This window comes from Trachypithecus francoisi, unplaced genomic scaffold (genome assembly GCF_009764315.1).
Source record: "Trachypithecus francoisi isolate TF-2019V2 unplaced genomic scaffold, Tfra_2.0 Lachesis_group16, whole genome shotgun sequence".
Lineage (NCBI taxonomy): Eukaryota > Metazoa > Chordata > Mammalia > Primates > Cercopithecidae > Trachypithecus > Trachypithecus francoisi.
In genome coordinates, this window is record NW_022681461.1 from 6,890,927 (window position 1) to 6,918,436 (window position 27,510).

The window sequence follows — 27,510 nt, forward strand, 5'->3', positions numbered from 1 at the left end:
GCCTGCTGGGTCTGGCATGTCAATGCACACCTGGGCAGGCAGCGGTTCAGCAAGGAGGGTTTTCAGGTGTCAGGTGAGCTCCTCAAAACACTGCAAATCCCTTGCTCTTTTAAGACCTTTTTTATGACACAAGTTAAATGTGCACTTAGTAGTAGAAAGGTGTTTTTTGACATGAAATAATCTTTTGTAATGTCCTGGGCCGCATACCTCCCTTCCCTGCCTAATTTTTCTCCGCAGCATATCTCCAGAAGGCAGCAGTCCTCTCAATCATGATTCACTGTTGAATTTTTTTTTTTTTTAAATTATACTTTAAGTTCTAGGGTACATGTGCATAACGTTTATATCATGTATAACTCCCTAATGCAATCCCTCCCTCCTCCCCGCTCCCCATGATAGGCCCCAGTGTGTGATGTTCCCCTTCCCGAGTCCAAGTGATCTCATTGTTCAGTTCCCACCTATGAGTGAGAACATGCGGTGTTTGGTTTTCTCTTCTTGTGATAGTTTGCTAAGAATGATGGTTTCCAGCTGCATCCATGTCCCTACAAAGGACGCAAAGTTGAATTTGAGTATTGTCTTATTCTTCCCACCAGAGGGCCGGCTCTGGTAGGCGAGCATAGGATGACCTTGTTCACTGGCCTATCACCATGCCTGGAACAGCTCCTGGTGCAGGAGAACTCATCAAAAAGATTGGTTGGTTAACGGGTGTTTGTTTCTCTCCACTGAGCTCCTGATCTGCACATCTGCTTATCTGACATCCCCCCTTGGATGTGTAGCAGACAAGTTGACCTCCACATACTCCAGATGAGGCTTTTGACTCCTCATGTCACTCCCTCAGCAAACCTATTCCTTCCTCAGTCTCTCCTACTTGAGGAAGTGACACTGAGCACCACAGTTGCTGAGGATGAGGCCCTAGCGGCTTTCAGGAGTCTCCCCTCTCACCAAGTCAGAAAGGAATGTGCTTTCTACCAGAAGCATTGGCCACTCACACTGATGCAGGGAAGCCATGAGCTTGCGCAGGAGCTAAGCTCCATCTGATGCAGTCACAGGGATGGAGAATCTTGAAGCAGGTTAGATGAGCTGGTCTCCAGGGTCCTCTCAGTAGCTTTTCTTTAAAATTTATTTCCAAGCCATCATATGTCCCTATAGCCCCTGATGCTGTCCTTATGAAAGCCACCGCCATCTCTCAGGTAATGGAAGTCTCACCTGGTCCTTCCTTTCCTTGCTGACCACTCCCTACCCCTGAAGGTGGAGTGAGGCTCACAAGGAACCTTTCCATCACATGGCAAATCTTCATTCCTCTTCCACAAGGCTCTCCTTGAGCAGGCCCGAGACCTGCAACCTCACCTTGCTCACTATCTCCACCACTCTGTGCTTCTGCCTCAGGGGGGAGGCCTCTCGTGCCTCCTACTTGGCTTCCTCCTTCTCAGGCCTGTACTCAGAGAGTTGCATCATGATGATCCAGTCTCAGGTGCTGCTTCAGCCTACCTCGGCCACCCCCACACATAGTTAGCTTCTCAAAAGCATCTATTACCTTTGTAGCAATAACACAAAACTGCCCTTGCCCTAAAATGTGAGCACCAAAGGTCTGGAGATTTCACTGTCTTGCTCAGGTTTCAGGGTGTAACCAGAGGCTGGCAAAATCCTGCTCAGTGGAAACGTGCTGCACTTTGCTTTTTAAGGTTTCTACAAGGAATATACAACTGACCCTTGAACAATGTGGGGATGCTGACCACCCCCGCATGTCGTAAAAATTCCTGTATAACTTTTGACTCCCCCAAAACTTAACTAATAGTCTACTGTTGACCAGAAGGCTTACCTGTAACATAAATAATTGATTAACACATATTTTGCATGTTATATGTATCATATACTATATTCTTATAGTGAGGTAAGCTAGAGAAAAAATGTCATTAAGAAAATCATAAGGAATAGGCTATATATTTACAATACTGTACTGTATTTATCAGTGCCATACATTTATTGTCATCTGTTTACAAGATGACTCATCCATCTGGAATGGCAGGCAACTATGGCTACAGTCCTCCATCTATAAGCCTCATCAAGCAATTCAGCTTTTTCTTATAATGTCATGATTTCTTGGGAGCACTTCCAGCCTCACTGTGACCCTGCATAGGGACCCATGGCGTTATTCAAGTTGTACGGTACGGTATTGCACTAGACATGAAAAATACTTGAGAACGGCAAGATATCACTTATTAAAGATCACTTTTTACTGCAATATGCAATTTACTGGAGAGATGAACTGCTCACGCAGAGATGATGAGCACCGTATAGTGATTTAGGCAGGCACTTGCAACTCTCGAGCTCATCACAATAGCAACAGGAAGTGGCTATGAAATGATTACAGCAGTACAGTGTGTACTGCAGTTCATTTTCTGCAGTTATGATTTAATACTGCATCTTTATATTTATTTACCTTTTCCTTGACTGTGAATGGCACCATATATGGTCTATAAGTGTTTGTGTGTAAGTTTTGATAAATTTTAATTTTAACAATAGATTTGTATATATGTTATGGTAGTAAATGAAAAAATAGACTACCTGTATTTTGTGCATTCAATATATACTTAACTTTTCCTTAACAGTTTTTATCTTTCTGGGCTATGGAGTTAAACTGCAAGTTTTTTAAAATTGTCAAAAACCTTCAAAAAATTTTCCAATATTTTTACTGAAAAAAAAATCTGCATATAAGTGAACCCACACAGTTCAAACCTATAATGTTCAAGGGTCAACTGTATGTTGCTTTTGTAACAAAAATGCTAAACATGCAATTGCTGTATGTCCAGATGGAGGCTAACAGGGCCAGAGTCAGAGAGCCCCGGAAACTAATCTGCCTCAGATGGAGCTTGGTTCCTGCATGAGCTCCTGGCCTCTTCAGGGAAGGGAACTCACTCCAATGTGTGCCTGATGCTTCTGTTGGAAAACTCTTTCTTTCTTTCTTTTCTTTTTTTGAGACGGAGTCTTGGTCTGTCGCCCAGGCTGGAGTGCAGTGGCGGGATCTGGGCTCACTGCAAGCTCCGCCTCCTGGGTTCACGCCATTCTCCTGCCCTACCCTCCCGAGTAGCTGGGACTACAGGTGCCCGCCACCACGCCTGGCTAATCTTTTGTATTTTTAGTAGAGACGGGGTTTCACTGTGTTAGCCAGGATGATCTCGATCTCCTGACCTCATAATCCGCCCACCTTGGCCTCCCAAAGTGCTGGGATTACAGGCGTGAGCCACCGCGCCCAGCTGGAAAACACTTTCTTATCTGACTCCCCATCTCTTCTTCCCCATCTCTCCTCCTTCATTTCCCATCTTCCGCCTGCCCACAGGACAAACAGAACACAGCCAGTTCTGCTTCCCCCAAACAACCTGCAAATGCTCGCTCTTGGCAGTCACTCCAAGTCAATGCATTCTTCCTGCCTTGACATTATTTCAAGACCTCTCACTGTCCTGCTCATTTTGTCCAAACAATTTCACATCACCCAAGCCCCTCTTAAAAGTGCACCAACCCCAGTGATGCTGCCAAGATCTCCTGAGCTGTGTCCAGTTGTCCACAAATGCAGCTATGGGCGGCCTCGGTCATCCAGGATCCCCACTGGGCCTCTGGACAATGAAAAGCTTCCCTTAAAAGCATGTGGTCAAAACACATCCCCCACCCTCGATTTACAGATTAAGACAGTTGCCTTTATCCTGCTCCCGCTCCTTATGATGGTTCCACCCATTTCTATCTGGCACCATTCATCATATTTGCTCGGGGTTACTCAACCTTGGCACTCCTGACATTTGGACTGGATCCTTCTCTGTTACGTGTGTAGCGTCGGGGACTGTCTTGTCCAGTACAGACTGTTAAGCAGCATCCCTGGCCTCTCCCCACCCCATTCCCCAATCATGACAGCCAAACATCATCTCCAGATATTGCCAAGTGTTCCCTAAGGGTAACTTACCCCTGACTGGAAACCACTGTGTCAGCTGTTGTGGACACAAATCTGATGTGCCCCTTCTATTGCTCTAGCCCAGTGGTATCCAATCTTTTGGCTTGCCTGGGCCACACTGGTAAAAGAAGGATTGTCTTGGGCCACATGTAAAATATACTAATACTAACGATAGCTGATGAACTACAAAAAACAAGGGAAAGAAATCTCACAATGTTTTAAGAAAGCTTACAAATTTTAGTTGGGCCACATTCATAGCTATCCTGGACCACATGTGGCCGGTGGGCCATGGGTTGGACAAGCTTGTTCTAGCCTTTTTACCAATAAATTAGATGAACAAATATTCCCCTATATAATTTGTTAACATCATTGCCAATGAACAAAGGACAAGGAGGGCTGGAAAGGAATGGAACCCCATGGAGGTGGTTCCCCTGGGCCGAGAGCAGGGAACCCAAGGGCACAGAGGTAAGAATCAGGAAGGCTGGTGACTCGGCCCAGCTTTGTGTGACCTGGGCACCATAGCACCAGAATTCCTCACTGGTGAAAGGGAATCACAGTATACCAAAGCCACTGTCACTAATTGAAGTCATAAGTGGGGAGTGTGGAGGGGTGCCCAGGGCAACTGGACCCTCTCAAGTGGGAGCTCTGAATAGAGAAGAGGATAAGTCATGGTGAGATGAAGAAAAGAGAAAAGCACAGGCAGCCCTACACTTCATAAGAAGTATGTGTGTGCATGTGTGTGCACACATGTGTGTGCATGAGGTCGGGAGACAGACATGTCCACCCCCACCTGAGGATGGTGGAAAGTCAATGAGGGCTTGGACTGAACCAAAAAAATGCTTCCTTACCTCAAAATCCTCCCTAGTGCCACTCAGGCTTCACCCTGCATGTGATACACCATGAGGAGTTAAATCTAGAACAGAGTCAGATTTATTCTACAGGCTTTGATTCTTTCTGCTTCACACCCAAGGAGCCCTGCCAGCCACCCTCCTGGAACATGCAGAAATGGATGAGCCCATGATATCCCGCTAGTCTCCTCATGTCTTCCATGTGTTTTATTTAAACTACACTGTATCCTTTTGCACTTACTGGCATGTTTCAATGTTCTCTTTCAACTAGACTTCCATAGTCCATTTCCCCTATGCCAGGACTAAGGCTGACTACACAAGCTTTGCCCTTTAAAACGCATTTAGTTGGGAAACTATCATTTGTGTAGTTCTACCTTATCAGGCAGCAACTTTATAGATGAAAAGCAATAGATCCATGCTTGCCACCATAAGTACAATGTTTCAGATACCCTTTGAGCTAATTAAGAAGTCACGTTTCTAGGGGCAGTCTGACTGGAAGATTAGGCACAGACGATCACACCTGGGCAAGCAGCTGAACAAGCTGTCCAGAGGCCATTGCTCTGGCAGAGGAAAATTTCATCCCCTACAGAGGAACAGCCAGCATGAATGACAACATGATGAAGGGGGGCTGAGCTCTACAGGCCCACCTGACACTAACCCTCCCAGCTCCCTGTCCCACCTTGGAGCTTTAGTCCTGTTTTTTTTTTTTTTTTTTTTGAGACGGAGTCTCGGTCTGTCGCCCAGGCTGGAGTGCAGTGGCCGGATCTCAGCTCACTGCAAGCTCCGCCTCCCAGGTTCACGCCATTCTCCTGCCTCAGCCTCCGAGTAGCTGGGACTACAGGCGCCCGCCACCTCGCCCGGCTAGTTTTTTGTATTTTTTAGTAGAGACGGGGTTCACCGTGTTCGCCAGGATGGTCTCGATCTCCTGACCTCGTGATCCGCCCGTCTCGGCCTCCCAAAGTGCTGGGATTACAGGCTTGAGCCACCGCGCCCGGCCTTAGTTCTGTTTTTTTTTTTTTTTTGTCTATGTTCCCCAAAGCCACTAGAATAGACACTCCATTAGTGTAAGTACATTTACCATTTTGTTCCCTATTGCTTAGAACAGAGGCTACTTCAAGTATGGGTCTTCAGCCTTCAAATTCTGTTGGAGAGTTAAAATGTACACATGGCAGGCAGCCTCCAAGATGGTGCCCAGCAATCCTCACTTCCTGGTACACCCACCCCTTGCACACAGAGTGGCTGACTGCAGAGTGACAATGTTGGATCTCTGAAGCCAGCTCACGAGAGCACTTATCACTTTTCCTCAGCTTTTGGATTGCTCACTCTGGGGAAACCAGATGCCTTGTTGGAAAGATGCTCAAGTAGCTCTTTGGGGAGGCTCATGTGGTAAGGAACTGAGGCCTCTAGCCAATAGCCAGCACTAAATGACCAGCCATATGAGCAGCTGCCTTGGAAGAGGATCCTCCAGCATCTATCAAGCCTTCAGGTGAGACCGTAGCCCTGGCTCACACCTGACTGCAACCCTACAGAGGGCCTGAGCCTTCCCAGCTATCTCAAATGCTCGGCCCACAGAAATTATGAGCAATAATAAGTAATTATTGTTTTAAACTACTAAGTTTAGAGTGATCTGTTATGTAGCAACAGATAACTGATACAGCGTGTGCAATGGAGTTGGGTGAGAGAAGCAACAGTGCTTAATAGATATTTAAAGAAATAAATATTTGAATGAATTGTTGACAAAAAAGGCTGGTGAGTGAATGAGCCAGGTTTTAGGAGCTGGGCTCTGGCAGAGTCAGAAGAAGACTTTCTGGTATTGAAGAGGTACGTGGGGCTAGAATAGAGATTAGGAAGGAAGGAGATGAGCCCAGTGTATGCTCCTGGAAGCTGCCTGCCTCAGCCTGGCTTCCTTCATGGCCACGTTTACCTATAGAAATGGTTAGAGGACTAGCTGCCCAAACCCTGCAAGGGCCACATTATCTGAGCCTGGCACTTAGAGATTACGGGAACCAGGATCAAAGGCAGAGGCCAAAGTTCTGATTAATTTATTATCACTAGTAACATTTTAACTAATAAATCTTCATAGTGTCATTTCTTTCTCTTCTTTCTCCTCTCTCCATTTCATCAATATCACTACTTCTGGTTCTATTCTCTTTCCATCTGATGCATGAAACAAAATACAGTTGCTCCTTGTTCTTCACAGTAGTTATGCTCTGTAAAGTCACCATGAAGGCTGCATTTCAAATCCTGAACAGTTGCTCCTAGGGAAATATGGGCTTAGGTTCTTGTGATCCTCTGGTTACAACATTTTTGTCACTCAATACAGAACCTTGTTTTATGTGTATTTCTATTTAAAGATATTTATTTCATATATATTGTTGATTCATTAACGTTGAACTCATGGTCAATAGCACAATAACTCATGCCTGAAAGTAGCCTCCCTAACACATGTATTTTCTCTGTAAAGCACATCACAGACTTCTTGTACTTAGAGACACCAGACAGTAAGTACTTTAAGCACTGTACTTGGGGCCATTTTAAATAGCAAAATCACCCCCCAAAAGCACAAAAATGCAAAAATCACGGACTAAATGGGCCAAGAAAAAAGAAAATGTGTTTATAAGAGCTGAAACAAGAAAGCAGAGTGTCACCTGGTGCAACCTAAGCATAGGTATTGGGTGACCTCAAATTTTTCACTGCTTTGTGCGTGTCACAAATGACCACAAAGGTGCTGTGAATATTGATTCTGGGGTTGCAAATCGATTTAAATGAGTAGGTGAATGTAGAGATATGGAATTCATGAATCATGAGGCCTGATCATAAGTAATTTCCCTTCCATCTCCCCAACCTTCCCTGAAAAGACCCAACCTCATCCATAAAGATATATAAATTTACCTTGGATGTTTTGGGAAAACAGTTATCTCTATGTAAGACGGTGTTCTTAAATATATTACTCCTATCTCATAAATGTGTGTTCATTTCAGCATTTTCTAGCTTGGCATCAAACCAGAAGAGGTAGCCTATGTCTCTATACCCTCCTTCTTTTTGTTTTTACCCCATCTGTCCTAGTTATCAAGGGGCCTCAGCCCTGAGATTCCAGCCTTCTGCTTTTCTTGAGACCCACTGAAGCATGGCTCCTGCAGGTGCTGCTCCCTCCCCTCCAGCCCCCTCAACTTCCTGTAGTGCACATTTCCAGCAGTGCTTAGCAATTGAAGGTGTCTCACTTTCACATCCCTGGGCCATGAGAACCCTCCTATCATACAGACTGAGGTGACAGTGGGGGAAATAAGTGGTTCTCCGGGAAAAGATCACCTGGAAACAATTGCTGCCAAATCCATACCATTGAAGGCAACAAAATCAGCACAGTGCAGAAAGATATCCAGGCTTATCACGCTCAAACCACACAGCCCCCTCAATGCAAAGCAGCCTTGTTAAGATGCGCCTGGGAATTTCCTCTGAAGCTTGAAGCTGAGAAAATTGTCAAGACTTGGGTGAAAGGACACTTCATCTGTGGGTTAGATTAATTTTCGTAAGAAAGAGGAGGCTGGGTGCAGTGGCTCACGCCTGTAATCCCAGCACTTTGGGAGGCCAAGGTGGGCGGATCACAAGGTCAGGAGATCAAGACCATCCTGGCTAACATTGTGAAACCCTGTCTCTACTGAAAATAAAAAAAAATTAGCCGGGTGTGGTGGCGGGTGCCTGTAGTCCCAGCTACTCAGGAGGCTGAGGCAGGAGAATGGCATGAACCCAGGAGGTGGAGCTTGCAGTGAGCAGAGATCACGACACTGCATTCCAGCCTGGGCGACAGAGTGAGACCCTGTCTCAAAAAAAAAAGAAAAGAAAAAACAGAAGAATGAGCCCAGCCAGAGGGAGAATTGATCTTGCTGGTTTGGTCAGGGACTGGCTGATTAGTTACAGAGAAATGACGAAGGAAGAGTGATGTGGTGGGACCACCCCACCCAGCAGCAGGCTCTGCAGACAAGCACGTTTGACTGGTCTGCAAAGGGCTGAGGGCACTGCCTTGTGTGGCAGGATCCCACTGTGCAAAAGAAAACATGTGGACACAGACCTGTGGCCTCAACACTGAGGAACAGAACCCAGTTGCAGGGCCTGAGTTGGCCTTGCATCCACTCCACTGGCTTCATTAACAGCTATCACTTGTCCTCCAGGATGCCATCCTGAGGCCTGCCTGTGCATCACACTGCACAGGGTGCCTGATCTCCAAGGCACAGCCTTACATCGTGCACATTCTGCTGAGCAGTTGACTTTGCTGTATGTGTGGGCATGCACAGGGGACTTCTTAGTATACAGAGATACACATTTCAGAAACAAAAAGTGAAGCTAAGGATGGCAGCATGAGGCATGATTTTTACTAATGTTTAGAAATAGAGGGATATTGAAATACTTGAAAACATTATCCAAACCTTCAACACCAAATTCTCTTGCTGTGCCTTCAGAACTTAAAAGACTTGAAAGTGCACCAAGTAAAGGCTGATCTCAACCCACACATAGACTTTTTCAAGCTCCACAAGAGACACTCAGAAATCTCTTTTCTATGCCCACCTTGCCATAATTAACACAGAAAACAGATATTATGCTTGGGTGTCAACATAAATGTTAACTCTCTACATAGTTATAAATAAACAAGCAGCCGATCTGGTGCATTTAATTTACATCTAAATGATTGATTCACTCAATATGCTTGTTGAGCATCTATCATGTGCAAGTCATTATGTCAGGCGCCATGTGAGAGAAGAATGAACCTCCTGCCTCCCTGACAATAGGTAGGCAGAAATGGCTCACAAAAGGAAGAGACTAAGGATCTGGTCCGAGAGTTCCACTTTCATCCTGGAGACTGTGTGATTTCCAGGTTCTCTACTATCCACACCTCTTCTTGCCTCTAAGTGGCACTGGCCAAAGCCACCTGCAGATTCTAGTTCTTGGCAGGACTCTGGCTCATGAAAGCCCACATGTCCAGTTCTCCCTGAGTGTGGTCTTCAGGGCACCTCACCCTCAGGCTCCCTTCTGGAAAGCAGGGTCCTGGGCCCACCTCAGACCCAGCAAATAGGGCATACAGACAAGAAGTGTAAATTTTAAACAGCTTCCTAGGTGATTTTTTTTTTTTTTTTTTTGAGACGGAGTCTTACTCTGTTGCCCAGGCTGGAGTGCAATGACATGATCTCCACTCACTGCGACCTCTGCCTCCTGGATTCAAGAGAGTCTCCTGCCGCAGCCTCCCGAGTAGCTGGGACTACAGCGCACACCACCACACCCGGTTAGTTTTTTGTATTTTTAGTAGAGACAGGGTTTCACCATGTTGGCCAGGCTGGTTTCAAACTCCTGACCTCATGATTCACCCAACTTGGCCTCCCAAAGTGTTGGGACTATAGGCGTGAGCCTCCGCACCTGGCCTGCTTCCCAGGTGATTTTTAAGCACTCTAATGTCTGAGAACCTCTGCTATCATCTGGTATTGCCCTGTTCAAGTGCTACAGTGTGAGAGGGAGGCAAGTTGACCACGTTCAGTGTGAGTGGAAGCAAGTTGGCACTTGCCATGGGTAGGGAAGGGAGCCAGGGAGGACAGTCAAGTCACTGTGCTGTGCTGGTGACCAGGCCGGGCTGCCGGCTCCACCTGGGAGACATCTCTGTAGTTCTTCTCCACCAGGAAGAAGTACATGCCTCATCACACAGGTGTGCTCAGAGGAGGGGGAAGGGACGCACACGCAATGCACACGCAATTGGTAATTAAAAAGAGAGCTAGCCTTTGTGAATAATTAACTGAATGCTGGGTTGCAACCACAGTTGCCACTTAGCAATGTCCCTTGCATGCTCTTTTGAGCAGAAGAGGACAGGGTGGGGTTGCAGCCAGCAGTCTGGGGCCCATATTGACCCTGAGTGGGGCCAAGGACGTCTCCCCAGTGAACTGCACCATCTACCATGTCCCAGGGCCACCTCATCACTCACTCTTCTCTGCGGAAAAATACAAATGACTAACAAGATGCTAGACAAAAGAACTCATGTTGAATATGCCTGATAGATCTTCCTGTCTTGTTTTTATCTAGGCAAACCACACATGGATGATGAGAAGGGCAGAACAGTCGCAGGCTTTCCTTGATCCTGCCCTGGTACCCATCCCAAGACCCTTTCCTACTCAGCTGTGAAGGCCTGGGGGTGAGGCCACAGCAGACTGCAATGACAACAGCCGGCAGACCTAACATCTCCTGTCTGTGCCTTAGTACCTTGCTGAAGTTTCCCGCTTTCAGGCTCTATTTTACTTTTCTATCACTACCTCATTAGCATAACCTTTATGGGGACCCTGCAGCTACCAGAGAAACCAAAACACCTGACTTAAGCAAAAAGGACACAGTAAACGTGGATTAAGAAATATCCAGAGTTTATTGAATTTTTAAAAAATCACTAGCATTCTTTTTCCTAGCCAGTCAAAAAATAATTGTGGGTGACTCAGGACTGCAAGATATTACAGAGCTTATGATGGTCTCCTGAGATTTTATAATTTGTCTTTCATAAACCTGAGACATAAATATACCCAATGCTTAAAGCAAAGTGGCATAGGCTATAGGAAGGAGAGAAAGATGGTTTAGCTGCATCATAACTGCAGGCAAGACAAGATGGCAAACCGCTAAACCTTCCAGCTCAAGATGGACATGTGCTCAGTGGGAGAATGTTGGCGGCAGAGGAGAGGAAACGCAGACGCAGGCATGAAACCTAAGTATCCCTCCTACAGACACCCACAGAGGCGCAGAGCCTGAGGTCAGGGTTTCTAAATATGCTCGATTCCCACAAATTTGACCTACCTCCCTCTCCTGGATTCAAACGCAGGTCTGGAATCCCAGGCGCTGGGCAGTATAAAATGTGGGAAGGGAAGAAGTGCACAAATCTGAGAGGAGTATCTTAAAAGGAAAACAGCTGAAACAGAGAGAAAGCACAAGACAGGCATCAACAAGCCAGAGTGCTTCCTGCTGCTGGATGATGTCTGTAATTAGGGAAGTGGGCTTTTCCTCAAAGTGTCAGCATGCAAAACAAACCAGAAAGCAGAAGTGTGAGATCCCCAGCAACATGGGGCCTCTTTTAATTGCACATTCAAAATGAAGTAATGCTCTGAGACATAGATCCCTCCAGAACACACACCAGTTGAAGAAGGAGTCAGTGGACAGGACTGTGCCATTTAGTGATTAGCCAGCCTGGAGATGCCCTTTCCCAAGTGTTTTTACCAAAATGAACTTGGTCTTGAATTGCTAGGATGGGTATAGCAACGTTTTCCCGATTGTTTTATGTTTTTTAAAAAGTCTGACATCATAACATGGATCAAATTCAACCAGAAGATTGAAACAAATAGGAAAAGCATCCTTGAAAAGATCTTAATGGAGACCTCAAGATGTTAACTCCCAGCCAGAAGACTGAAAAAGTCAAGTGGAGATGGTCTTAATGGCGGAAGGGCCAATGTGTAGGGCAGAGGAAGGAAGGGTGCCAGCTCTCTCTGTCCCTGTTCCCAGGCCTCCTGGGCAGACAGCTGCTCATGGTGCTAGCAACAGATGCAACTTTACAGAGCACCTCTGACCAGCTCCCTCAGGGTACTTTTCAAGCATCTACTAACATTCCCTTACTTTGTGAAGCAAGCAGCTTTTGAATTTCCCACTGCAGTCTGAGATATCCCCCACGCTCAAGAAGAGCCAGAAGCTCAGCCAGGGTCCACTCCACAAAAGGCCATGAAACATCACTGGAAACGCAAGATAAAAAGGAATCCTCCCCAGAGCCGTGGAAGCTGGAAGGAGTCATGTTGATGAGTTTACTGGGGTGGGGTTAGGAGCCTCTTGAGGGAAGTGTTCAGAAACGCAACAGTAGGCAATCTGCACCTGCACCCCAAATTTGTGAAAATGACAGCTTCATGAAAAACAGGTTCTCATTTTATAGAAGATAAACTTCAGCCACAGAGAGGTTGGGTGTACATCTTTAGTGCTGGCCATTGTGACCATGATGATAAAGGTGATGAGACTAATGCAAAACAGCTATTCCATGAGTACCTGACTCAACAGATACCAACTGATCTGCACAACATCCCTAATGGTAGATACTTTTGTTATCCTCAATTCACAGACTTGGCCATCGAGGCTCAGGAGGGTCAACTGGCTTGCTGAAGAACACACAGTATGTGGTGGAGCCAATATTTGAAGCCCACCTCTTCTCTTAGCTACCATCTTCAGGTGGCGGTAAAAAGGCACTCGTAATCAACCCATCCAAATGTAAGCATGGGTCCTTCCTGCCTAACCTGGAGCTCCTTCTTGTTCCCTGGAGCTGGGTTCTCAATGTGTGTCTCTGGACGAGCAATGTCAGCATCACCAGGAAACATGGAAGATATGAAAATTCTTAGGGTTCCACCCTGACCTGCCAAATAGAAACTCTGGGGTGAAGCTCTAGGTTCTGTATTTCAAAAACTCAAGTTTGAGAACTTTGGCCCAAGAGCTCCATCCATTTATGAAGATAAAAATCCAAGTCCTCTTAGATCACTCCCTTCTCTACACTGCTTAAAGTCAACCCCTTGCCAATCCCACCTATCTCACCTCTCAGCCTCCCACACATGCCCACTTGTCTCCAAAACCACATAACATCCTTTCCTTCCACATCTCTTTTGAGTAGCCCTGGCTGTCAGTGCCCCCACCTTGCTCCCTTCTCACATGTTCTAAGCTATGGCCCTTTTCTCTGCTAAAAATCCTCCCACTGTCCAGATTACCCTTTGAGCTCAGGATAAACATGTCCCTGTCCCCACCGTCAGAACCAACATGCTTTCCTTTTGTACCACTGACCACTGTTTTGATTTAATTTACCTTTACTTTCTAGCATGTGCATTTTTGATGAACGTCTGTTTGTCCCATAAGGGCAGGAATTGTATCTGTTTCTAGTAAGACTTGAAATTGAGCAGTGTGGGTCCTCCAACTTTGTCCCTTTTTTAGTGGGTGTTGTGTTGGGTATTCTAGGTCTTTTACCTTCCCAAGTAAAGTTTAGAATCATTTTGTCATTATCTACAAAACAGCTTGTTGGGATTTTGATTGGGATTGGGTTGAATCTACAGATCAAGCTTGGGAGAATGAACATTTTAACAACATTGAGTCTTCCAACGTATGAACATGGACTACTTTTCCATTTATTTACATCTTCTTTGATTTCTTCCATCAGTATTTTGTAGTTTTCTGCATACAGATCCTGTACGTATTTTGTTAGATTTATGCCTAAGTATTTTTTTGTGTTTTTTGTCTTTTTCGTGCTATTATAAATGGTAATTTTTCTTATTTCAAATTTCAGTAGTTTACTACTCGCATATAGGAAAGCAACTGACTTTTGTATATTGATCTAGCATCCTGCAAACTCACTTATTGGTTATGAGAGTGTTTTATGGATTCTTTGAAGTTCTCCATATGGACATGTGTATTATCTATGAATAAAGATGCCTTATTTCTTCTTTTCTGATCTGTATAAGTTTTATTTTGTTTTCTTGCACTAGCTCGAGCTCCCAGTAGGATGTTGAACCAAAGTGGTAAGACAGGACAGTCTTATCTTGTTTTCAATATCAGAGGGAAAGTGTTCAGTCTCTCACCATTAAGTATGATGTTACCTGTAGGTTTTTTTTTTTCCCCTTAATGTTCTTTTATCAAGTTACAAAAGTTCCCCTCTATTCCTAGTTTAAGATTTTTTTCTGCCATGAAAGAGTGTTTTGATTTCATCAAATGCCCTTTCTGCCTCTATTAACATGGTCATATGATTTTTCTTCTTTAGCCCATTGATGTGATGGATCACATTAATTTATTTTCAAGTGTTGAACCTGTTTTGCATTACCTGGAATAAATTCCACTTGGCTGTGGCACATAGATCTTTTTATACATTGTTGGGTTTGATTTTCTACTATTTTACTGAGCGTTTTTGTATGTATAAGTAATATTGCCTTGCAGTTTTCTTGTAATGCCTTAACTGGTTTTGGTATTAGCTGAAATCTGAACTCATAAAATGAATTAGAAAACTGTTTTCTCCATTTCTATTTTCTAGAAAAGATTATAGAAAACTGGTATTCTTTCTTTCTTAACTGTTAGATAGAATTCACCAGTGGACCCATCTGGGCCTGAAGATTTCTGTTTTAAAGGTTATATTAATTTAAAATTTAAAGATATAAGGCTATTCAGGCTACCTATTTCTTCTGTAAGTTTTAGTAGTTTGTGTCATTCAAGCTTTAGTTTATTTCACCTAAGTTACCACATTTGTGAGTATAGAGTTGTTCATGATCTTCCTTTATCATCTTTTTATATCTATTAGATCAACAGTGATGACCTTTCCTTCATTTCTGATATTGGTAAATTGCATCTTCTACATTTTTTTCCTTTTTTCTTGGCTAAAGGTTTATCAATTTGGTTGATAATTTCAAAGAACCAACATTGGTTTTATTAACTGTTTTCCTATTTTTAATTTCAATGATTTCTGCTTTAATTTTAATTATTTCTTTTCTTTTGCTTGGTTTAGGCTTAATTTGCTCTTCTTTCTGTAGTTTCTTAAAAGTAGAATCACAAGTAATTTGCTTTGTATATTTTTTACCTAATGTGTGTACTTAGTGTTATAAATTTCTCTGTAAGCACTGCTTTTATTACATCCCAAAATTTTTGATAAATTATATTTTTATTTTTATTCACTTCAAAATATTTTTTTAAATTTTGGAGACTTCTTTTCACATAGATTATATAGAAGTCTGTTGTTTAATTTCCAGGTATTTGGGAAATTTCCCAAAACCCCCATCTTTTTGTTGATGATATCTAGTTTAATTTTATTGTGTTCTGAGAACATAATTGGTATGACGTTTATTCTTTCAAATGTGTTAACATGTTTTCCAAGAATGTGCTCTATCTTGGTGAATATGCCATGTGAGCTTGAGAAGAATGTGCATTTTTCTGTTGTTGAATGGAATATTTTATAAATGTCAATTAGATCAAGTTGACTGACAGTACTGCTCAGATCATTTTTATCCTATCTATTTGGTCTATCAACTATTGTGAGAAAGAGATTAAAATCTCTAATTATAAGACAGGATTTGTCTATTTCTCTTTTCAGTCTTATCAGTGTTTGTCTTGCATATTTTGATGCTCTGTTGTTATGTGCATACACATTTAGGATTGTTATGTCTTCTTGGATATTCGACCCTTTTACCATTCTGTAACAATTTCCTGGAAGCCCTGACCCCTGTTGACTACGAGTTTTTTGTCCTTTAAGTGATAAAGTGAGGAGGGTGCTGGAACTTGAGGAATTTCTTTGGGAATTCCCAGCTGAGGCAAGGCTCTTGCAAAGTGTTTTCCCTTGGAGAGTAACCTTTGTCATGGAGAAAGCCTAGGTGTATTTCACAGTGGCCCCTACCAGGGCCATAAGGAGCACTTTCTCAGATCTTCACCTTAAGAACCTAGTGAGGCTTGTATTAATCATGCCTTTCAGTTTCTTTTATTTTCTGGTAGCTATGTCTATGGTGTTATTCAAAGAGATAATTAGCTCCAGGTGTGGACCTCAGGGCCTTGTACCTGAGCTGTGTGGAGTGCAAGTAAGATTCCCACTGAAGGCAATGCTTGAAGCTGCTGTGCAGTGAGGCAGAGATTTCTGCCTGATAGCCTCTGAGTGAGCCTGTGCCCAATATGACCTAGGATCATACTGTGGGCCTAAATACTGGGAGCCAGGAGGACTGCCTGGTGGGTGTGCACTATACTAAATCATCACCCTTCTCCAGCTTCTGCAGGTGCAAGTACATCTGCCATACAATCAGTCTCTGCTAATGAGAAAGATACTGATTATGTTTTAGAAATATTGACTATGAAAAATTATTCTTTCATAAGAAAAATGTGTGATAATTAGAAGATTCTTATTTTGGACTTGCTACTAAGTTTAAACAGAAATATCACATTGATGAGACTACTTTTAATCCTGAAGGCTGTGATCTGTCTACTTCTGGACTTTTTTTGCTGATGCCCTTCTGGTACCAAAACTGTGCCAGTCACATCATAGGAGCCCAATAAAAATCTGCTGACTTAATTAACTAATATAAAGTGTAAGGCTAAGAGACTTTCTCTGTATTATAAAACAGGTCAACCATTTCAAAACCATATCTCTTACAAAAAGAGTCAAATTTAACTTGCTTTTAAAAATTATTTCCTTGCTTTGTAAAAGAAAGAAGTAAAATATAGTTTATTCTTGTTATTTCAGGTTATATGTTCCATAAAGTCACCCCCAAAACTGAATTAGCAAGTGGTAGCCCATTGCTTCTCAGGGGTTATGTGCCTGAGAGCCTGTGGTCACCACATTTTCATCAACTGATTAATGCATCACTTGTTTTATGTGTTTCTGTGTAAAGGCACCTTATTTCATATCTATTGTTGATGCATTACCATTGAACTCATGGCCAACAGCACTAACTATAACTCACACCTGACAGAGGCTTCTCTAACCCACACATTTTCTCCATAAGGCACAACACAGCCTTCTTACGCCTAGGGACACCAGATAGCACTTCAATTGGAGGCTACTCTAAACAGCAAAGTCACCACAATTTGAAAAAAGGAACAAAAATGCAAAAAATATGGCACTAAGTGGACTGGGAAAAAGACATTTACTTACAATATGAGGTGAAAGGAAGAGTTGGAGTGTCCGGAAAATGCATGTGGCTAAAATTTTGTGCCACTCTGTGATATGGTCTGGTTGTGTCCCTACCCAAATCTCAACTTGAATTGTATGTCCCAGAATTCCCACATGTTGTGGGAGGGACCCAGGGGGAGGAAATTGAATCATTGAGGCCGGTGTTTCCCATGCTATTCTCATGGTAGTGGATAAGTCTTATGAGATCTGATGAATTTATCAGGGGTTTCTGCTTTTGCTTCTTCCTTATTTTCTCTTGCTGCTGCCATGTAAGAAGTGCCTTTTGCCCCATTCCATGATTCTGAGGCCTCTCCAGCAATGTGGAACTTTAAGTCCAATCAAACCTCTTTTTATTCCCAGTCTTAGATACGTCTTTATCAGCAGTTTGAAAATAAATGAATACAGTAAATTGGTACCAGAAGAGTGGGCTGTTGCTGAAAAGATACCCCAAAACTTGGAAGCGACTTTGGAACTCGGTAACAGGCAGAGGTTGGAACAGTTTGGAGGGCTCAGAAGAAGACAGGAAAATGCGGGAAAGTTTGGAACCTCCTAGAGACTTGTTGAATGGTTTTGACAAAAATGCTGATAGTGATATTAACGATAAGGTTCAGGCTGAGGTGGTCTCAGATGGAGATGAGAAACTTGTTGGGAACTGGAGTAAAGGTGACTCTTGTTACGTTTTAGCAAAGAGATAGGCAGCATTTTGCCCCTGTCCTAAAGATCTGTGAAACTTTGAATTTGAGAGAGATAATTTAGGGTATCTGGCAGAAGAAATTTCTAAGCAGCAAAGCATTCAAGAGATGACTTGGGTACTGTTAAAGGCATTCAGTTTTATAAAAAAAGCAGAGCATAAAAGTTTGGAAAATTTGCAGCCTGACTATGTAATAGAATATAAATACCCATTTTCTGGGAAGAAATTCAAGCCAGCTGCAGAAATTTGCATAAGTAGCATTGAGCCTAATGTTAATCCCCAAGACCATGGGGAAGATGTCTCCAGGCCATGTCAGAGACCTTCACAGCAGCCCCTCCCATCACAGGCCTGAAGGTCCAGAAGGAAAAAGTGGTTGCATGGGCTGGGCCCAGGGTCCTCATGCGTGTGCAGCCTAGGGACTTGGTGCCCTGTGTCCCGGCTGCTCTAGCCGTGGCTGAAAGGGGCCAATGTGGAACTCAGGCTGTGGCTTCAGAGGGTGAAAGCCCCAAGCCTTGGCAGCTTCCACGTGGTATTGAGCCTGCAAATGCACAGAAGTCAAGAATTGAGGTTTGGGAACCTCTGCCTAGACTTCAGAAGATGTATGAAAATGCCTGGATGCCTAGGCAAAAGTTTGCTGCAGGGGCAGGGCCCTCATGGACAACCTCTGCTAGAGCAGCACAGAAGGGAAATGTGGGGTCAGAGCCCCCACACAGAGGTCTTACTGGGGCACTGCCTAGTGCAGCTGTGAGTAGAGGGTCACCGTCCTACAGACCTCAGAATGGTAGATCCACTGACACCTTGCACCATGTGCCTGGAAAAGCCGCAGATACTCAATGCCAGCCTGTGAAAGCAGCCACGAAGGAAGCTGTACCCTGCAAAGCCACAGGGATGGAGCTGCCCAAGACCATGGGAACCCATCTCTTGCATCAGTGTGACCTGGAGTCAAAGGAGATCATCTTGGAGCTTAAAATTTGACTGCACAGCTGGATTTCAGACTTGCATTGGCTCTGTAATCCCTTTGTTTTGGCCAGTTTCTCCCAGTTGGAATGGGTGTATTTACCCAACACCTGTACCCCCACTGTATCTAGGAAGTAACTAGCTTGCTTTTGATTTTACAGGCTCAGAAGTGGAAGGGACTTGCCTTGTCTCAGATGAGACTTTAGACTTTGGACTTTTGGGTTAATGCTGAAATGAGTTAAGGCTTTGGGGGGCTATTGGGAAGGCATGATTGCTTTTGAAATTTGAGGACATGAGATTTGAGGGGGCCAGGGGTGGGTGATATGGTTTGGCAGTGTTCCTACCCAAATCTCAACTTGAATTGTACCTCCCAGAATTCCCACATTATGGGAGGGACCCAGGGCAGGGAGGTAATTGAATCATGGAGGCCAGTCTTTTCCATGCTATTCTTGTGATAGTGATTAAGTCTCACAAGATCTCATCGGTTTATCAGGGGTTTCCGCTTTTGCTTCTTCCTCATTCTCTCATGCCGCCACCATGTAAGAAGTGCCTTTCACCTCCTGCCATGATTCTGAGGCCTCCCCAGCCATGTGGAACTGTAAGTCCAATTAAACCTTTTTTCTTCCCAGTCTTGGGCATGTCGTGATCAGCAGTGTGAAAATGAACTAATACACTGTGTGTATGACCTCAAATGGCCTTGAAAGCATCAAGGTTATTGATTTGGGGACTACAGATAAATGACTGAGAGCAGGCAAATTCACAAATTTAGAAGCCATGAATACTGAGGATCAACCACGTATTATCTCACGTAAGACTGCTATGGGTGACTCACATTCATTCTTCATCCATTCTGAGTGACTTCTAAGATGTTCACAAAGGGCCTCAGTGGTCACAAACAAGTTGGATGGGAAAGTACAAATTACTGTAAAAATCAATACACAGATACCAGTACTTGAAAAATTATGAGTCTCAGCTCCTGATAGTCATATCTCCCTGTATTCATTTGGTTTTCTAACAAAATGTTTCCTGCTACTCTCAAAAACATAGGTTTTATTTACATATACCAAAAATCAGCTGATGGCATGAGAAAAATCTGCCTGGTTTTCTATTAGAGGGGTTGATATTTGCAGTCACCAACCTGCACAGCCGAACCAGCGTAATTCCTGCAGGGCAGAGAAGGCCATGCAGCCTAAATAAGCGGCACCAGAGGGGCCTGAGCCAGGCCTGCTGCTCACCAGCTAGCCAGCCTTGAGCAGATTACTCTCTACTTTCTCATCCATAAAAGGTTATAGCTTCTACTTTATTTGGACTGTTCTTCTTTTAGGAAAAATAAAGGCATAAATGGGTAAAATAGCAACATTTATTCATTTGGATGGTGCTGCACTTTTCTGTATTTTATAATTTTTTTCCCAAAGAAAAACCCTATGGTTGCTGTCACGAATAAATGAGATTACACATGACCAGGGCCTGATGCTGGGCTCCCATGCTTCCTTACGATCTGACCGTAAACAAGTCGAGTGCAGGGAAGCCTCTCAGCTGCTGCGACAGCCCCTGCTACCTCACCCCACTCCTGACACTTGGGAGGCTCCCCATAACTCAATGTGCTGAACAGGTCAAAGCTAATGAAATGGCCTGGTTGGCCAGCAGAGAGGCTGGCGGAAGCTGAGAGTGCCCCAGGAACTTTTTTGGTCATTCTGAAGTTGTTTCCTGCTTATTTGTTGATTTTTAACCATCGGTTTCATTTCGATGCCACATGCTCTAAGTCACTCTGTAAGATAAACATCAAAATATCAGATTGCTTGGGTGTTGGCAGAGACACTGCCCCTTCCTCTCTGAAACGACCTTGCAACAAGAACCAGAAAGAGAAACACAGTGGAACCAGTGGGCACTCCTGATCCTGAGCAATAACATGCCGCAAGCAGAGCCCAATGCAGCTGTGTTCACCCTGGGATTATGAAGACCCTTAGTGGGGACCAGCTGCCGTAGACTTCAGACAAGGCCTGCGGAGTGGAAGGATATACACAGCAATGGAAAGTCAACCATTTCTTAGAGTGCTGAAGAGAGGAGACTGAATAGCTGGCAGCCTCACTGGGGAGAAATACATATTAAACCAATTCATTCTCTCTCTTTCACTCTCTGTCTCTCTCTCTCTCTCACACACACAGACACATTATTGAGAAAGGAGGAAATATTCTGGTCGGCTGGAACATATCCAAGGCCCCTCCACGATTTATTTCAAAGATGAGGATCCTACCTTGGGTTTGTACAATTATGCTGAAAAAATTAAAGAAGAGAAGCAACAGGAGAAACAAATGGCAAAGGACATTCACTAGAAAAATATCGCAAAAGGCAGATGAAGCCATGACCACACACAGATATGGAATCAAAGAACTTAACAGAATAATCACTTGGTCAAAATAACAGCTCAAAAGAGAGGAAGAGGCAAAAAAAAGACAACAACGATAAGTGGCAGAGATCAGGGGAAAAGGCCAGAAAAGAAATGATGGCTATTATATCAAGCAGGGAGAAGTGAATGGATATTAACACTGCAGGCAGCATGGGGGACAGGATCTGTGGAGCTTGAGAAAAATGAAATAGGAATTAACAAAGAATTCAGGAATTCAACAGAAAAATTGAGAAAGACAGAGGAGATCTAAAATATATAAAATTAATATCCCTGAAATAGATAATTAAAATAAAGGAGTAGAACACATGCTTAAAGTTATAAAATTTCCAGAAATAAAAAAAAGTCTTATCTACAGGGGTTAAAAGAGCATATTATCCAGGAACCTCTAGAGCAGGGGTGTGCAATCTTTTGGCTTTCCTGGACCACACTGGTAGAAGAAGAATTGTCCTGAGCCACACATAAAATATACTAACACTAATGATAGCTGATGAGCCAAACACAAAAAATTGCAAAAAAACAAAAACAAAAACAAAACCAACAACAACAAAAAAAAACTCATAATATTTTAAGGAAGTTTACAAATTTATGTTGAAAAGATATCTGTACTCCCATGCTTCACTGCAGCACTATTCACAATAGCCAAGATACAAAATCAACTTAAAAGTCCGTCAAGGAATAAATGGCTAAGGAAAATGTGGCGCACACACAATGGAATACTACTCAGTCATGAAAAAGAAGGAAATTCTATTGTTTGTGATAACATAGAAGAAGCTGGAGAAAGTTACATAAAGCGAAATAAGTCAAGCACAGAAAAACAAATACCTCATGATCTCACTCATATTTGGAATCTAAAATGGTTGAACTCGTAGAAACAGAGAACAAAATAGTGGTTACCAGGGGCTGGGGAGTGAGAGAATGAGGAGATGACAATCAAAGAGTACAAAGTTGCAGATAGAGAGGAGGATTAACGATAAGCATTGATGATGATGGGTGTGTTAACTGGCTTGATTCAACCCTTCCACACTGTACAGATATAACATCACTGTGTACCCCATAATTATGTAAGATTAAATTTATCCAAAAACTTTTAAAATATTACTGGGCCTCAAGCTTCTCCTCGGAAACACATCAAGCCAGAAGACTGAAGAGTTACATCCACACCGTTCTCAGAGGTGGCAAATGTGTCCAACCAGAGGCACATAATCCAGCTAGGCTCAGGGCTGGCAGTAAACGCTTTCAGGACTTAGACTGAAATGACTGTGGAAGGTTCTGATGTCTCTGTCAAGAATCAGAAGAACAGAAGCACAGCTATCTGCCTTCTAAACACCTGCTTCAAAATCACTCCATCTAGATGTGTCCTAAAACTGCCAATGTCCAGCCCAGCACAGCCCAGTGAACCAGATTCTAAGGGCAGCCTCCGCTGCCTAGGTGGTTCTCACGACCACTAAGCAGAACAAGCTCCTGCTTCCATTAGTAAGCTCAATTCACAAACAAAACAAATAAACAAAAACAACAATGAAAAGCTCCAGCTGAGAACAGTGGCTCTGCATTTCAGCTGCAGGTTAGGATCACACAGGGTGCTCTTTTCCCAGCCCTAACACTCAGAATCTCTGGGGCATGGGCCCAGGCATGGGTATTTCTTGTAAAGCTCTCTAAAGAGCCCAGCATACAGCCAGGATAGAGTAGCAGTTGCTCTAGAATTATCTAGAAATTATCACCTCTATGTGGAAGGTTCTGGGGTTCAAAACTGATCCAAACAGAGCTGACTGCAAAGTGAGCAGTCGCACAGGCTCCCAAACAGAGGGGAACAAGCACAGAGCTGAGCATATTCCCAGTTTCCCGTGGGACTATAAAGAAGTCACATGAAAGGCATCATTCCGAAAAACATTTTTAGTGAATGAAAGTGTTAACTCAATTTTTAGACATATCAATTTTGTTAAGATAATAATTCAGGAAGAAGAATCTTGATCGCACCTTTTGCCGCAAGTGGAGCCTGAGTGCTGGTGGTGGGGTGAAGCTCCCCTAGGAGGGCAGCACGTGACTCCACCTCCTGGAGTCAGGCTGAATCATGAAAGGAAGTCCTATAATTCACAAACCCTTCAAAACAACTTCTCTTGTGGCATTTTATCTCTACTCAAATTAAGCAGCACAGGAACTCCAGAGACAGGCCAGCCACACATCTCTGCCCCAGCGCCTGGAGTGAGGCAAGGCTGGAGCCGAGAGGCCAGTGGTAGGACCCCTCCTCTGCTCACTGGAGCACCTCAGAATGCTCCCCTCTCAGCCCGCCTTGAGTACTTACAAAATGGGCAAACGGAAGGCATTCCCAGAAACAAACGCCTTGTTTCTTGGACTTGAAAGTACAAGGGCCACTTGCTTGGCATCTTATGTTTTTGTTTTGCCTTCGTGAGAAACATGTTCCCTCTCCATATCTTCTTTTCAAAATGGACAAAACCTCAGGTTCCAGATGTTTCAAGGAAACTACGTTGGATTTTTTTTTTAACCAAAGAGAAAGGAACAAGCACTAAGGTTTTCTCCAGTCCCTCAAAACCCTCTTAAGCAAAAACTTGGTTTGTTCTTTCAGAAACTATTCTGAACCAAGAGTGCTTACCCCAAGGATACATGACTTCGTAGCTTTCTCCAAGGCTGTGTTACCGTTTGGAGGACTGCTGCAAGGAAATAACTGGGAACGATGTCAGTTCCTGGGTGACTGAGAAGTAACACTATAGTGTGTGTGTCTGTGTGTGTGTGTGTTGAGCAGGAGAATGTTACAGCCTTGGGGATGGAAAGGGCCAGGTCAGAGCCCCATGGACAAGACTCAAGTTCTCATGTCAAAGGAGAGGGCACTCCTGCTGCCCTCATTGGTTCCCAGGGTCGGATCCTCTTAAGAAAATTGGGAGCTGCAGGTTATCAACACATGAGATAGTGGCGAGTGTTACCATGCACTTAGGCAAGGGGTGGCACTGAGAGCTGGGAAAGCGGAGAGGTGGGTGGAAGTTCATGTCCCTCCTGGGCCCCTCAGGGGATGGGCTGAGAGCAGCTTGGTGTCTGGCAGACCTTGCTGCAACAATGGAAATACCTGTTCTACTCTGCCTGACAAGACCTACCACCACGTGTGGCAACCGGTCCCTGAAACGTGGACAAGGTGACTAAGAACTGAATTTTAAATTTTAAATGAAATTTAACATTTCAAATGCTTTTGAGTAATTGGTCAATGGCCACATGTGGCTAGTGGCCCCATACTGAACATCCTTAGCAGGGATGACAGATGACATGATGAGCTGCATCTTCTAAACACACCCCCAGGACCAGAGACTGTGTGGTCCTGGCAATTCTCCCTTCCAGAAATTCCTTCTACTTAGGCCAGACTTGAAGGCTCTGGGTTTTCTTTTGATAATGGGGGCGATACATTTTTCTCTAAATATTTAGTTAACTGTATCCAAGTCATATCTGATATATTAAAATATGAGAAATAACTTTAAGAGTGCCCACAATATGCAAAGAGGGTGCCATGCTGGGAAGAGAGTATAAAAAACTCTCCATGCCATGGTCTCCAACTGGACATTTTAAAACTGCAAAGGCCAAAGTCATGCGAAAAAGTCTCTTAGAGCTTCTGAGTAAGATGCCCCCTGGGGCAGTGGCCTTGTCTAGTGACTGGGGATGTGAGAGTGGAGGACAACACACCCCCTATGTGTAGCTTATTAAACCCAGCAGGGCCCTACACACATGATTAGGATCTAGACACAGCTTATTTGCTTATGATACTGTTGGGCAAGAGTCACTCTGTCTCTGTGACCCTCTCATAAAATCTTTTTGCTTGTAAAAGAACCCTCTCTTCAATTCCCTGGTAACCGGTAGCTATTAATCCTTGACATCCTGCACTCAAACCATGAACATTTGACAGCGGGCCTAGTCTTTGTGAGCCAGTCTGATTGGTGCTTTGCATAAAGCATCTCTGAGCTTGATAGCAACCCAAGGGTTAGGTATTTTTAACCTCATTTTGCAGATGGGGTACTACCAGCCCCCAGAAGTTTCAAGTGAAGGATGGAATCTAGAGCCCAGGGCCTGGTCTGCTTCTGACAACCACCCTGCCCTCAGAGAGGGCTTTAGAGCCACTTCTTGGAACTGGACGTTTACACATTAAAGGCACAATTCTAGAGATTTTATTATAAAGTGTAAACACGGGGGCATGTGATGACTCCAGGGCCTCTCCTGGGCGAGTATGGCACAGTGGTGATGGAGGCAGCTGGGGTGGGGAGGTAGCAGCAGCAGCCCATCCCCTAATGACCCACAAGAACAGCCCTTCTGGTCACCATCAGCTGCAGCCAGTAAGGCCCAGAAGCCAAGCCATAGACACCAAGAAACCATGGCCCAAGTTCTCAACCAGAAGCGAAATTGCTTACATCCTTCTCACAAGAAAAAGACGTTCCACACGAAGCATGCAGATGACAAATAGTCTGACAGAATAAAGCACGGTGGACTAAGCATAATGTTAAAAAATAATCTTAAAGACGAAAACCATTCAAATCATGTTGTGTAGAAATGTTACAGGTCGGTTTTCCTATCTGACCAGTGCACATATTCTTCCTCTGAGAATTATTTCCTGTGCATTCACCTCCTGCAAGGCTTACAGCTGCATGCTGAGAATGCACTGACATTCTCACTCTAAAGCCTTCCTCCAAAAATTCTGCAGAATGGCAAACCTTAGGAGAAAATAAGTTCCTATGGAAAGGACTCTTCGCAACAGAAAAACATAAGCCCTCTCTCTCTCAATCACACACACACACACACACACACCACACACACACACACACATATATCAAATGGGGAGGGGCCACTCTGGCCTGCCCAGTGTCTTTGCAGTCAAAGGCACACACAGCTGCCTATATATCCAGCATACCAATAAATGCCAATTTGGTGGCATCCTCGTCAGCCTTTAAAGATGTGTTTGTGTGCTATGAAATCCTATGAACTAGCTGCCAAATGGTGGTCCTCAATCTTGGCTGCTGCACTGGGTGGGGTGGAGTAGGAGTGGCTTTAAGAAACATCTGAAGGCAGGCTGCACACCAGAGCACCCCAGTGTCCTTGGAGGTGGCCTGGGCTTCAGGACCTGAGTGACGGCAGGGTGCAAGCATGTTTGAAACCACGGCTGTATACCTTTGGGTGAACCGTTGAACCTCTCGAAGCCTCACCCTTCATTGGAGGACAGAATGGTGCCAGCAGTCACGATGCACGACGTGTTTCTAAGTTACTTCTCTTCCTGGTCTCATTCTACTCACCCTTTCCCCCCAAGGAAACCTTCTTCTTATCATTTTTCTAAGCTGAAAAATATACACACTCCTGATCATTGTAAATGCTGCAGGCACACTGAAGTAGGTAGAATAAAAATGTAGATTTCACCTTTTTCTCTAAACCAATTATATTCCCCTCCCCCCAAAACTGCTGTTCTTAATTTGGTGCTTACACTTCCAGATCACGCTACATATTTACATACACATGTGTACACACTGGACAGAATATGTATAGGCAGAAATGTATGTATAAGTAGTAAACAACAATCCAGTATCACTTAAATTATTATGTGCATGTGTGAGATTTTTAGTTTTTACTTATTATGATTATGATTATGATCATTATTTTTGAAACAGGGTCTTGCTCTGTCACCCAGGCTGGAGTGCAGTGGCATGATCTCGGCTCACTGCAGCCTTGACCTCTTGGACTCAAGCGATCCTCCCACCTCAGCCCCACATGTAGCTGCGACTACAGGTGCACACCATCACTCCAGGCTAATTTTTTTTTTTTTTTTTTTTTTTGGTATTTTTCATAGAGGTGGGGTTTTGCCATGTTGCCCAAGCTGGTTTCAAACTCCTGAGCTCCAGCAATCCACCCACCTTGGCTTCCCAAAGTGCTGGAATTATAGGTGTGAGTCACTGCACCTGACCCAGCATGAGTTTTTTAAACAAATATAATGATATGTCACATCTTGCTTTTTCACTAGTAGAACTTGGA

At 43.9% G+C, this 27,510-nt stretch overlaps 1 protein-coding gene across 5 annotated transcripts in view; it reads right to left on the reverse strand.

Moving 5' to 3' along the window:
• The window catches only part of SYK (spleen associated tyrosine kinase), a 96,726-nt gene that overhangs the window by 58,713 nt on the left and 10,503 nt on the right, over nucleotides 1-27,510 (reverse strand). Inside the window, exon 1 of one of the 5 annotated variants that reach the window (XM_033236812.1) lies at nucleotides 11,596-11,774. The exons of the other annotated variants lie outside the window; for them this stretch is intronic. The gene's annotated coding sequence lies outside the window, so the exon portion shown is untranslated. Of the gene's footprint in view, nucleotides 1-11,595; nucleotides 11,775-27,510 lie in introns of those variants that run through there. 5 annotated transcript variants of the gene reach the window in all.